Source organism: Rhinopithecus bieti, unplaced genomic scaffold, assembly GCF_001698545.2.
Source record: "Rhinopithecus bieti isolate Rb0 unplaced genomic scaffold, ASM169854v2 scaffold_12859, whole genome shotgun sequence".
Taxonomy (NCBI): domain Eukaryota; kingdom Metazoa; phylum Chordata; class Mammalia; order Primates; family Cercopithecidae; genus Rhinopithecus; species Rhinopithecus bieti.
Genome location: NW_016807388.1, coordinates 508,326 through 522,441, shown reverse-complemented (window position 1 = coordinate 522,441; position 14,116 = coordinate 508,326). Strand labels below are relative to the sequence as shown.

The following is a 14,116-nucleotide window of genomic DNA, read 5'->3' as shown; positions in this document are numbered from 1 at the left end:
GGGAGGGGAGGGGAGGGGAGGGGAGGGGAGGGGAGAAAAGAGATGAAGGAAGATGTAAGAATTAAGAAGACATTGGCTAGGCTGGGCACAGTCGCTCTCATCTGTAATCCCAGCACTTTGAGAGGCCAAGGCAGGCGGATCACCAGAGGTCAGGAGTTCAAGACCAGCCTGGCCAATATGGCAAAACCCTGTCTCTACTAAAGGTACAAAAATTAGCTGGGCATGATGGTGTGTGCCTGTAGTCCCAGCTGCTCAGGAGGCTGAGGCAGGAGAATCGCTTGAACCCGAGAGGCGGAGGTTGCAGTCAGCCAAGATCGCACCACTGCACTCCAACCAGGGCGACAGAGCGAGGCTTCAGTCTCTCTCGGGAAAAAAAAAAAAGGCATCGGCTGCCTGGCTGCCATGAAGCCAAGCATTGTCTCAATACATAAACTTCCTCAACCCTCGCAAAATACCACTTGAGCTGGGCACAGTGGCTCATGCCTGTAATCCCAGCACTTTGGGAGGCCAAAGTGGGCAGATCACAAGGTCAGGAGTTTGGAAATCAGCCTGACCAACATGGTGAAACCCTGTCTTGACTAAAAATACAAAAATTAGCCGGGCATGGTGGCGCACCTATAATCCTAGCTACTCAGGAGGCTGAGGCAGGAGAATAGCTTGAACCCAGGAGGCAGAGGTTGCAGTGAGCCGAGATCGTGCCACTGCACTCCAGCCTGGGTGACAGAGCAAGACTCTATCTCAAAAACAAAACAAAACACTTGAACATCAGAGAAGTTAAGTAACCTACCCAAAGTCACACAGCTAGTGAGTGACAGATCATTGACTGGTGCCTCATTCCCTAGCCCACTCCCACTTTTCCGTGCTACCAAACTCAGTCAGAAAACCAGAACTGAAGCCACTAAGTTAGGAACCAAATTTCATATCAAAAGTTCAATCTCATGCCCCTGAGATAAATAAACTGGCATAAGGAACTCTATGACCATACTTGATGGGGCAAGAGGAGTGGTGAGAAAGGATGAAAGGAGAAAGCACAGTTGCCTTAGACACCCACTCCCTACTAGCTGTGTAACCTTGATCAAGTTACTCGACCTCTCTGAGTCTCAAATTCCTCCCACATGAAATGACCCTGAGTGACTGCCTGAGGGTTGAAGGAGGATTAAGTGAGTAAATATTTGTCAAGCACTTAGAACTGTACCTGGCAAATAAGTGCTACATAAGAGCTCGTTCAATAAATAAAATCACGTTGTTGCAGTTATTCCTAAATTGCCAAGCCGTGATAGCAGTGGGGATACAACAGCAGCTCCCTCTGCTTCTGGTAACCCAGTGGCATCTGGAAGTACTCCACTGAGGAGCAGACAAGTCCTCTGAGCCCCCATCCCCCTCACAGTGCACCCAGGCTTGCCTCCTTAGCCCTTTGATAACTCATGACGTTATTTACTGACCCTACACCTCTCTGTAGCAAGTTCCTCAGTTTGAAAGTGTTTTTCCACCCACAGTTGTGCTTCTAAGTCTTACCTCAATCCTGTAAGGCAGATGGAGCAGACAGTCTGTCACAAATTAGGAAACTGAGGCCTGAGCAGGTGCCTGACTCGGCTAAGGCTGGACAGCTGTCAGATCAGGGACTCAGCCCCGGCTGGATGTCTCCCAGCCTCACGCCTGGCTCACTGTTGAGCCTGCCAGGAGATTCCTTTTATCTTTTTTCCTATATGTTTCAAAATGTTTTCATTATGAAACATGCTTTAAGAGTTTATACACACACAAACATATATTTTAAATAATAATAGTAGACCAGGCATAGTGGCCCACGCCTATAATCCCAGCACTTTGGGAGGCTGAGGCTGGAGGATTGCTTGAGCCCAGGAGGGTGAGACCAGCCTAGGCAATGTAGTGAGACCCTGTCTCTACAAAAAATAAAAATAAAAATGAATTGTTCAGCGATGGTAGTGTTTGCCCGTATTCTTAGCTACTCAGCAGGCTAAAGCAGGAGGATCGCTTGAGCCCAGGAGTTCGAGGTTACAGTGAGCTGTGATCATGTCACTGCACTCCACCCTAGGCAACAGAGCAAAACCCTGTTTCTATTTAAAAAAAAAAAAAAACTAATAAATAAATAATGATAATAAACTAGTACCTACTTAAGAAATAGAATGTTACCTTGGAAACTCTATGTGCCCCTATTTTTCTGATAATAGCATACTTGGTCATATATTACAAAAAACATAAGAATTCACATAACTCTATAACATACATAGTGAAAGGCCTCTTTCTAGCCACTTAGTATAGAGCAGCTCTATCCTGTAGAACTTCGAGATGACACAAATGTTCTGTATTTGTGCTGTCCAATATGGTAGCCACTAGCCATATATGACCACTGAGAACTTGAAATGTGGCTAGTGCAAGTGAAGAACTGAATTTTAATTTTATTGAATTTTTAATAGCTGTACACATGTGTACACACACATTCTTGTTAATATGCTAATAAGAATGAGTAATGTTTTTCTTTCCTTTTAATAACACGTCATGGCCATCTTCCCATATCACTACATATTGATCTACTTTATTATGTTTAATGGTAGCTTGGCTATTCCATTTAGGAGGTATTACGTTTTATTTAACTAGTCCCCTATGGGTAGATATTTAGGGAGTTTCCCTTTTTTGTTACTGTAAAGAATGAGTGTATCTGTGGGTCTTAGGGATGACATGACCACGTTTGTAAGGTGGCTTCTCAGCAGTGGAACTTCTGAATCAAAGGGCCCAGAAATTCTTAGTTATGACTCTAATGCCCAGCCCTACCAGAGCCTAGAAATAGCATTGCAGAAAGATGTTGAGAAGTATAATGCTTATAGCTCTGAAGGATGTACAGCCACAAGTGTGTATCATTCAGAGCTTTGGCGGCAGATAAACCCTGAAATCAATGGTCACTTTGCCATTCGCTCACTATGGTAGGCAGAAAAACATCTCCCAACCCCCTACAAAGATACATTCACTTGTCACCAAAACCTGTGAATATTATCTTATATGGCAAAAGATGCGATTCAGATAAGAATTTTGAGAAGAGAAGCTGGTCCTGGATTATCCAGGTGGGCCATAAACACAATCACATGTGTCCTTATTAAGGGAATGCAGAAGGTACTAGAGACAGAAGAGGAGAAGACACAGATACACATAGAGAAGAAGGTGATGTGGAGACAGAAGCAGAGACTGGAGTAATGCAGTCACCAGGAGCTGGAAGAGAAAAGAAGCAGATTCCCCTCTACAGGGAGTACAGCCCTGCCCCACTTTAATTCTGCACTTATGGCCTCAAGAACCATGAAAGAATATATTTCTGTTGTTTGAAGCCATGAAAGCTGTGGTCATTTATTATAGCAGCCACAAAAAACCAATATACTCACAGTATGACCTTGGACACCGCTGAGCTGCAGTTTCTACATCTGAAAAGTGGGAAAAGGAAGAGTTGTGGTGACCAGAAAGATTGTCTATGAAGTACTTTGCATGGTTCCTGGAACTGTACAGGCGCTAGACACAGGTGCAGTGGAAGCTGGGAGAAAAGTCACCCGAGACAGGCTGGTGTCACCACTTCCTGTGGAGCACTGAGCAGGTGATTTAGGATTTGCAAGATATTGGATGAGATGACTCAAGTAGGACTTAGAATGCTCCTTGAACACAGCAAGTGCTTGATAAATGCTACCTATGGTTTATTGTATTGCCTCCATTACTGCTACCCCTGTATTAGCCTGTTCAAACTGCTATTACAAAATACAGCAGCCTGCATGGCTTACACAACAGAAATTTCTTTTCTTGCAGTTCTAGAGGCTAGAAGTCCACGATTAAGGTGTCAGCAGGGTTGATTTCCTTTGAGGTCTCTCTCCTTGGTTTACAGATGGCTGCCTTCTAGCCATGCCCTCACATAGTCTTTCCTCTGTGCACTCATGCCCTTGGTGTTTCTCTTTATGTCCAAATTGCCTCTTCTAGGACACACACACAAAAATGGAAAGACATTCCATGTTCACTTATTGAAAGAATCAATAGTATTAAAATGTCCATACTATCTAAAGCAGTCTACAGATTGAATGCAATCCCAATCAAAATACTAATGACATTCTTCACAGAAATAGAAAAAAAAAATCCTAAAATTTATATGAAACCAAGAAAGACCCAGAATTGCCAAAATCTTCCAGAGCAAAAAGAACAAAACTGGAGGAATCACACTATCTGACTTTAAATTATACTACAGAGCTGTAGTAACCAAAACAGCATGGTACTGGCATAAAAAACAGACACACAGATTAATGGAGCAGAATAGAGAACCCAGAAACGAATCCATACATTTATAGTAAATTCATTTTTGACAAAGGTGCCAAGAACATACACTGAGGAAACAACAATCTCTTTAATAAATGGTGCTGGGAAAACTGGATATTCATATGCAGAAGAATGAAACTAGACCCCATCTTATATATAAAAATCAAATCAAAATGGGTTAAAGACTTAAACCTAAGACCTTATACTATGAAACTGCTAAAAGAAAGCATTAGGGAAACTCTCCAGAACATTGGACTGGGCAAAGATTTCTTGAGTAATACCCCACAAGCACAGGAAACCAAAGCAAAAATGGACAAATGAGATCACATTGATTTAAAAAGCTTCTGCCCAGCAAAAGATACAAATCAACAAAGTGAAGAGACAACCCACAGAATGGGAGAAAATATTTAAAAACTATCCTTCTGACAAAGGATTAATAACCAGAACATATAAGAAGCTCAAACAACTCTATAGGAAAGAAATATAATAATCTGATTTTAAAATGGGCAAAATACCTGAATAGACATTTCTCAAAAGAAGAGCTACAAATGGCAAACAGGTATATGAAAAGATGTGCAACATCATTTGATGTGGTTTGGCTCTGTGTCCCCACCCAAATCTCATGTCGAATTATAATCTCCATGTATCAGGAGAGGGACCTGGTGGGAGGTGATTGGATCATGGGGGCAGTTTCCTCCATGCTGTTCTCATGAAAGTGAATGAGTTCTCATGAGATCTGATGGTTTTAAAGTGTGTGGCAGTTCCCCTCTTGCTCTCTCTCTCTCCTGCCACTATGCTTCCCCTTTGCCTTCCCCTATGATTGTAAGTTTCCTGAGGCCTCCATAGCCATGCAGAACTGTGAGCCAATTAAAACTCTTTTCGTTATAAATTACCCAGTCTCAGGTAGTTCTTTACAGCAGTGTGAAAATGGACTAATGCATCATTGATCATCAGATAAATGCAAATCAAAACTACAATGAGATATCATCTCACCCCAATTAAAATGGCTTTTATGCAGAAGACAGGCAATAGCAAATGCTGGTGAAGATGTGAAGAAAACGGAACCTTCATATACTGTTGGTGGGAATGTAAATTAGTGCAACCACTATAGAGAACAATTTGGAGGTTCCTCAAAAAACAAAAAATAGAGTTACCATATGATTCAGCAATCTCACTGCTGAGTATATACCCAAAAGAAAGGAAATCAGAATATAAAGGAGATATCTGTACTCCCATGTTTATTGCAGCACTATTCAAAATAGCCAAGACCTGTGTGCAATCTAAGTGTCCATCAACAGACTAAAGAAAATGTGGCACATATACATAATGCAGTACTCTTCATCCACAAGAAAGAATGAGATCCTGTGATATGCAACAACATGGGTGCAACTAGATATCATTATGTTAAGTGAAATAAGCCAGGCACAGAATGACAAACTTCACATGTTCTCATTTATTTGTGGTAGCTAAAAACTAAAATGATTGAACTCACGGAGATATGAAAATGATGGTTACTAGAGACTGAGAAGGGGTATTGGTGGTGGGAGGAAGGGGGGATGTTAAATGGGTACAAAAATATAGTTAGGTAAAATGAACAAGATCTTGTATGTGATAGTACAATAGGGTGACTACAGTCAACTGTATTTTAAAATAACTAAGAGTATAATTGGAATGTTTGTAACACAAAGAAAGGAACAATGCTTGAAGTGATGGATACCCCATTTACCCTCATGTGATTATTGTGCATTTCATGCCTGTACCAAAATATCTCATGTACCCCCTAAATACACACACTAAGTACCCACAAAAATTAAAAATTAGAAGAAATGTTCTATGCCTAATGTCTCTGAGTTAGAGAAACTAGAATTTTGGTCCATATTCCTTTCTGAAAGACCAATGCCAGTTACATTAAGAAAAATTCCCTTCAAAAGCAACTTAAAAGTTTTGGTGTGGAAAGGGTTCACTTCAGTTATCTGGAAAGCCCAGGCCCTGGGTCCAGGAAATTCTGTGGCGGTTACAGAGTTACTGGGAGGTATCACAGGCCTTGCTAACACTCAGCTCACATGAGTTTCTTCAAAAACTTCCATGATGTGTTTCTTGGAGAAAAAGAATGTGTCATCTCACTTTCTCCTCACAGCTGCCACAGCCAGGGCATAGAGATGGGGCAAAGCCCTGCCTACTGGGGCAGTGGGTAGAGGAAGATACTGCACTTAGTGGAAAATGCAAATGAATTCCACTAGGGCTCCAACCTTTGACTCTGAAAAGGGAAGTAGAATCGTGGCCCAACAATTTAAAATAAAGAAGTAGGTGGCTTATAATAACTCTGAGGCTTCCAGGAAAAAGCCATTCTGAGTGTAAATAACAAAGAAGTCAAAGAAAACAGCCATGCCACCTGATGTGACTGCCTGGAAAACAAGGAGAAACTAGTTCGCAGGGAAACAAGAGAGATGACCTCTTTTACACATAACCCTCGGAAGCTTCTGCAGTCAGAAAGCCCAGGATGCAAATCCTTCCCTGGGCCATGAACACAGGAATGACCCAATGTCCTTCCACGCCACCAGGATTTAGATAATGATCAGTCAAACTCAACTGATCCATTCTCTAATTGCAGTCAGAATGGTCTTTCTAATGACAACCTTGATGATCATGATAGCACCATTTACTGACTGCCAACTGTGAGGCAGCCATGTATTATCTCAGCATTTTAAAAATAGAAGGTCTTGACTTTTAGTGAAATAGAATAGAAAGTATCAGAGTGCATCACATTTGGAGAAAACAAAGGTATTCATGTTTACTGGGTTAAAATGTCTCATTTATTTCATACCTCATATGGCACTCAAAACTACATGAAAGCATCTGTTTGGGAGTACCTGTGTCTGATCTTACGACCACAAGAAGGCAGGTGCTATTACCAACCCCAGCTTACAGAGAAGCAAATGGAGGTGCCTAGTGTTTAACTTGTCTCAGGTCACACAGCTCATGAGAAAGGATGCTGGGACTAGAACCCAACAGTTCAGAGCCCACCACGCTTACGTCACTCTTTGCTGCAATGCCTTCAAATGTTCCCCACAAGTCTTAAAATAAATTCACAAACTCCATCCTCACAGCCTCACTTCTCACCACTCTGCAGTTCCTCTCATTGGCCTTCCTTCATGTCTTCCACCAGCACCTGCTCTGCCCCGCCCCAGGATCCTTCCATGTGCTGTGGCCTCTATGTGAAATATTTCCCACCCCACTCCCCAGGTTCAAACCTGCACCCCCTTTATAGCCCACCATCACTTGCTCAGAGAGGCCCTCCTTTCTCCTCACCCCTGATTAGGTTCCATTACCCCAGAGAGCACCCTCCCTACCTCCTTCGTCATCTTGTCATAATCTGCCTTAATAAATGACTACAGAATTATTTGTTATAGTTTTGTGAGGCCCATAAGAGCAGGCACTATCTGTCATGTTCTCAGGTACATCCCCAGGGCTTAGCACAGGGCTTAGTGAAGCAGGAATTCCATAGATATTCTCTGAATGAGTAAATGAGCCAGGTGTATGTGAAGCATCACTGCTAAGAGACAGGAACTATAAGCAGGTGTTGGCTCAGAACACCAACATTTAAAATTACACGGGCATTTTGGGAGGCCGAGGTGGGTGGGTCACCTGAGCTCAGGAGTTCAAGACCAGCCTGGCCAACATGGTGAAACCCTGTCTCTACTAAAAATACAAAAATTAGCCAGACATGGTGGCGGGTGTCTGTAGTTCCAGCTACTCGGGAGGCTGAGGCAGGAAAATTGCTTGAACCCAGAAGGCGGAGGTTGCAGTGAGCCAAGATGGCGTCATTGCACTCCAGCCTGGGTGACAAAAGCAAAACTCTACCAAAAAAAAAAAAAAATTACATGGGGCTTCACCATGGGTAAACACCAGGGTATTGAAATTGAAATCTGACTCACTTGGCTTCAAATCCAGCCTCTACAGCTTATTAGCTGGATGACCTGTGTATGTTCCTCATAGGCTCTGAATTTTCAGTGTCCTTGTCTGTCAAATGGTTGTAATGCTTAAGTGCATGTTGTTAAGATGAAACTGAGATAACCCAGATCATGGCCTGGCCGTGAGTAGAGGCCCAAAAAGCTATAGTTATTATTAATATTTTTAAACAACATTGTGTTCTTCGCAAAACTCTCTTAGGCTTCACAAGGTGATGGGTGGTGGGGTTGGGGGAGACAGGCATTCGCACGCATTGTTGCAGGGAGAGCACTCTGACTTGACTGCTGCGGAAGGAAATATGACAAGATCTATCAAAGTGACAAAGGCCATACCCTCTGACCCAACAAATCTATTTCCAAGAATTTTATTCAAGGCACATCAAGTGGCTTATGTAACATGGGTTTTACTGCAGCCTTCTTTATAACAACGATGAGCTGGAAATAACCTAAGTGCTCACCCACAGGGAACTGGCCATATGTAAACTATGGTGTCCCATATACTGGAAGGCAAAGCAGCTCTAAGAAAGAGCTGACCTTGGGTAGGTCGCGGTGGCTCACACCTATAATCCCAGCACTTTGGGAGGCCGAGGCGGGCGGATCACGAGGTCAGGAGATCGAGACCATCCTGGCTAACATGGTGAAACCCCGTCTCTACTAAAACTACAAACAATTAGGCAGGCATGGTTGTGGGCACCTGTAGTCCCAGCTACTCAGGAGGCTGAGGCAGGAGAATGGCGTGAACCCAGGAGGCGGAGCTTGCAGTGAGCTGAGATCCGGCCACTGCACTCCAGCCTGGGCGACAGAGCAAGACTCCATCTCAAATAAAGGAAAAAAAAAGAGCCAAACTTGAATGAAAGAAAGGCTAACCACAGAGCCATGTGTACATTATGCTACCATCTATGTAAAAAAGATAAAAAAGAGCATTTACCCTTTTCATTGCATGTGCGTAAAATGTCTCTGGAAGGGCAAACCGGCAACAGATAACACTGGTCTCCCCCAGGGCAAGGAGCTGGGTAGCAGGGACACAGTAGGGAAGTCTTTTCTCTACAAGCCCTTTTGGACTTTTTGAATTCAGAAACATGACAATGCCTTACTTCTTCAAATAACTAAGTGTAAAGGCAATAGTGACTCCCCTAACCTCCCTTTCACAAAAGGAAGACAACAAATAAAGGTCATATGATTTCTTCAAAGTCACCCAGCTGTTAGGAGGAAGTCAAGATTCAGCTTCTGATCCCAAGTTGGACTCTAGCAATGACACTTCATTCATTTGACACCAATTTTGTGTATTCAGCATTTATTCCACAACAGGAGTGACCCTGTGCAGGAACATATGGGCTAGCAAATAAACACTGGCAGGAAAAGTAGATGAAAGGAAGAACCAATTTCTTTTCTTTTTTCTGCACTATGCATCATAAACAGGCCCAAAGGGCCAGGCTGGGACCAGCTTAGGGAGTGAGGCAGGTGTGGACAGTAAGCTTGCTTTACTACCAGCACCTGCCCTGGCTAAAGGAGGCAGCCACTACTCAATCCGATCTGCTGTTTGCCATCTTCGGATATAAGCCCAGTTTTGCCAGATCTGATATTTCCCAGGAAAAGCCAAAAATCCAAACTTTTAGAAACGTGAAATCACTGGATTTGTAAGTGTTGGCAACTAATTCAACAGGCCAACCAGCACTTTGAAGGCCAAACATGTAGGTTTGTGACCTTTACTCTACGACCATCACAGCTGCAGCCTCTAGTCTTCTTAGACCTTTTATGCGGAGCCTAAGCCAGGTATAAGGTAAGCCTGCACTAATCAGTCCCTGTGGCCTTGGGCAAGTCACTTCACTTCTCTGGGTCTGCTGACTCACCAGTTAATTAACGGTTTGGCCCAGCTGATGGCCACGATGTTCTTTCACCATCTCTGGCTGTGCATTCAGCCCCTACCCTGGGAGCCATACACACTGAGAACCTTTGAGAGAGGAGGCAGGGACTGATACGCTAACACAACACAAACTCAGAACCATCCCTCAGCCATGCTTGAACTCCCACCTACCACATTATCTAATTCACCAGCCTCTTCACTTAGCGGCTCTCTGTCTTAACTCACTCTCAACTCATTATCGATTTCTCTATGAAGCCTTATGTATGACATACTCCCTCCCCTATGTATTATATACACACCCAGATACAGGGTAAGCCAGCAGCACCCAAGATATTGCTAAAGGAAACACACAGAAAGCAGAACCCTCCAAGCCAGCATAGGAGACTAGATCTGGACCCCACGCCTGCCCCAGGGCCAGACTACTGGATGGAAACTAGATCACAAGCAAATTTTCAAAAGCGGTGGGGCCATTTGGTCAAATCAATTGTTTACCATGACTATTTTATTATCATGATGACTGCTGATTAGAATAATATTAACTATCATCAGAGGCTGGCCAGGATGGTCAGGACTGTGTCAAGCCTCTATTTGCATCTATTACCTCAGTTAATTTCTACTCTGAACCAATGAGGTAGGTTTCATTAGGCTCGTTCTGCAGATGAAGAAACCGAAGCATAGGGATTCACTTGCCCAAAGGCAGAAGACTAGGAAGGGGGACCAAGAGGCAAATCCTGTATGATTTCAGAGCCTGAACTCCTGACCCCTCTGTTTTAAACAATGCTTGTGTGTGCCACACACAGAGCTGAGAGATTAAAGGCCACCCATTGCTTCCCTTCATAAACATCACCCATAGCTTCTTACCTTAGAGCAAGAGGACTCTGCCCCTCAAGCAAGGAGTCTTTGTTTCCTTGTGGCACCCACAGACCAGGCTGCAGTTGTTGTGTTTATTTACTTGTTCAGTGTCTGATGAGCCCTGACAGGATGGAAACTCCTTAAAGGCAAAAATCTTGCCCGTCTTGTTCACTCTCATATCCCGGTGTCTAGCATGGCACTGAGCACATGAAAGGTACCCAATAAATATTTTTATTTTATTTATTTTTTAACATATTTTAATTATTTTACTTTCTTTTTTTTTTTTTTTTTTTTGAGACAAGGTCTCACTCTGTCACCCAGGCTAGAGTATGGTGGCACAATCACAGCCCACTGCAGCCTTGACCTCCTGGCTCAAGCAATCCTCCCACCTCAGCCTCCTGAGTAGCTAGGACTACAGGTGTGTACCACCACACTCAGCTAATTTTTTGTAGAGACAGGTCTTGCTGTGTTGCCCAGACTAGTCTTGAACTCCTGGCCTCAAGTGATCCTTCCATCGTGGCCTCTCAAAATATTGGGATTACAGGTGTGAGCCACCATGCCTGCCCAAATACTTTTAAATGATGGAATAAAAGGTGCACTTCCAAGTCACCAGGAAGAGTGGCCTTCCCTTTCCTGAGAGATCAGAATAATTTTCTTTGCTGCTGACTAAACTTGGGTCCACCTAAGCATTATTGTCCACGGGGACGTAGACCTGGGCCACATAGGTGAGCAATCCTGAGTCTGTTTGCTGGTCAGTGGAGCCTACAGACATGGCAGAGCAGAAGTGCCTGCTACATAGCATAGCACATTTGTTTCTATTAAGGACCAATCTTTGCAACTCTTAGGAGACAACAGCCAGCCAAGGAATGAACACTGACTCTTACAAACAAGCAAATGTTAAGGGTCAACTGTGAACTATGGAAAGGGCTCAACAGGAAGCAAGTGACAACTTTCTCAGGCGCTACTGGAAACCGAGTGCAGACAGAAGAGCCTGAGAGTCCAGACTCTCAGACTCAATAAATAAATATTAGGCACAACAATAAATATTAGGCGCAACAATAAATATTAGGGCAAACAGGATACACACTCAAGTGTTTATCTCTGCTTAACAGTGTTCACTAAGTGTCCACAGGATTCAGAAAGCTGACAATTTGGACGCACCTAGAAGTAATTATATCATCACGTCATCGTCACATTGGCCTGCAAGCCACTGTATAATCACCAGAAAAATCCCCTTCTGTGGTACAAGTTAAGCAAAGCTGTGGGAAATAACCACACATCTTATTTACTCATCTATAAGCCCACTTTAAGTATCAAGTTTCTTGAAGTGCATATTGTCTGGGTGTGGCCCACAAATGTCATCCAGAGTGATTCCACAGCGCCTACCAGATGGTAAGCCAAAAAGTCTAGACACAAGCAGTAGCTAAGACTGACCATTACGTGAGTGAGTCATTACATTTCTGACATGTAACGTATATAAAACCCTGGTGAGAGAAAGAGTAGTCAAAAGCTACAGTCTGGCAGCCAACAAGAGTTTTAAGTGTGGGAAAATGTGCTCTAGATTAAAATGTGCAACTTTAAAAAATTAGCTCCACTCTCTCACTGCAGAAATAAGATAAAATGTTTTTTTCATAAGAAAAGGAGATGAGGCTGGGTGCAGTGCCTCACACCTATAATCCCAGCACTTTGGGAGGCCAAAGTGGGAGAATCCCTTGAGGCCAGGAATTTGAGACCAGCCTGGGCAATATAGCCAGATCCCATCTCTACAAAAAAATAAAAAATATATAGCCAGGCATGGTGGTACATGCCTGTAGTCATATCTACTAAGGAGGCTGAAGCAAGAGGATCCCTTGAGCCCAGGAGTTTAAGCCTGCAGTGAGCTATAATCACGCCACTGCACTTCACCCTGTGTGATAAAGTGAGACACTATCTCCAAAAAAAAATAGAAAAGAAAAGAAAAGAAGGAAGGAAGGAAGGAAGGAAGGAAGGAAGGAAGGAAGGAAGGAAGGAAAAAGAGAAAAGAATGGAGAGGAGAGGAGAGGAGAGAAGAGAAGAGGAGAGAAGAGAAGAGGAAGGGAAGGGAAATTTCTTCTCAGGTAGTACAGCCAGGTATAACAGGCATTGAATAGAGACTCAGAAAACTGATGAAATAGCCACATATGATCATTTCATGGACGTAATGAGTCCAATTCAAGCCCATTTAACTCAACCAAATATTAGAGTGCCCACTGGATGCCAGGATCTGAGTAAAGGAAGTTACAAGGGGCAAAGAAGAATAAATTATCTTCCCCCAAGGAGCTCAGAGTTTCTAAGGAAATATCCAAAAGTAATACTATAAATGCAAGCAGACACCAAGGGATGTAACTGAAGATGGACAACTGAGACAAGATTGAGGCAGAAAGGTTCACTCACATTCTAGAGTTAACAAAGCTAATGAAAGGTCAGCTGAAAACTACAGGTTCTCCACTTCCTTGCCCATAAGTCTAATGAATATGGGGCCTGGAGAATGGAAAGGAAATTTTGAGAAGGAAAAACAAGCTTTCATATGTAAGAAGTTTTAAAAGTTCAAGGTGTATTCAAGTCTTAACTATGAGAGACCAGGTGTAGGATGAAAACATCACATTTCAACAAATATCTAGGGAGTACCTACTACCCTTGCCACAAAGATGAGCCAGATATGGCTCCTACAATAATATAATAATAAAAGGGAATAGTAATTGGTCATGATTAAAGAAAAAGACAGGGGTGGCCGAGGCAGGTGGATCACCTGAGGTCAGGAGTTTGAGACCAGCCTAGCCAACCTGGTGAAACCGCATCTCTACTAAAAATACAAAAATTAGCTGGGCGTGGTGGCAGGCACCTGTAATTCCAGCTACTCGGGAGGCTGAGGTAGGAAAATCACTTGAACCTGGGAGGCGGTGGTTGCAGTGATCCAAGATCGCGCCACTGCACTCCAGCCTGGGCGACAGAGCAAGACTCCATCTCAAAAAAAAGAAAGAAAAGAAAAGAAAGAAGAGGAGAGGAGAAGAAAAAGAAGAGAAGAGAAAAGAAAAGAAATAAAAGAAAAGAAAAGAGAAGAGAAAAGAAAAACATTAGGCTGGGCATGGTGACTCATGTCTGTGGTCCCAACAGT

The 14,116-nt window shown here is 43.2% G+C and overlaps 1 protein-coding gene across 8 annotated transcripts in view; it reads right to left on the bottom strand.

Moving 5' to 3' along the window:
• PRR5L (proline rich 5 like) overlaps positions 1–14,116 on the bottom strand; it is a 97,422-nt gene that overhangs the window by 75,107 nt on the left and 8,199 nt on the right. The window contains exon 1 of one of the 8 annotated variants that reach the window (XM_017881634.1): positions 3,390–3,409. The exons of the other annotated variants lie outside the window; for them this stretch is intronic. The gene's annotated coding sequence lies outside the window, so the exon portion shown is untranslated. Of the gene's footprint in view, positions 1–3,389; positions 3,410–14,116 lie in introns of those variants that run through there. 8 annotated transcript variants of the gene reach the window in all.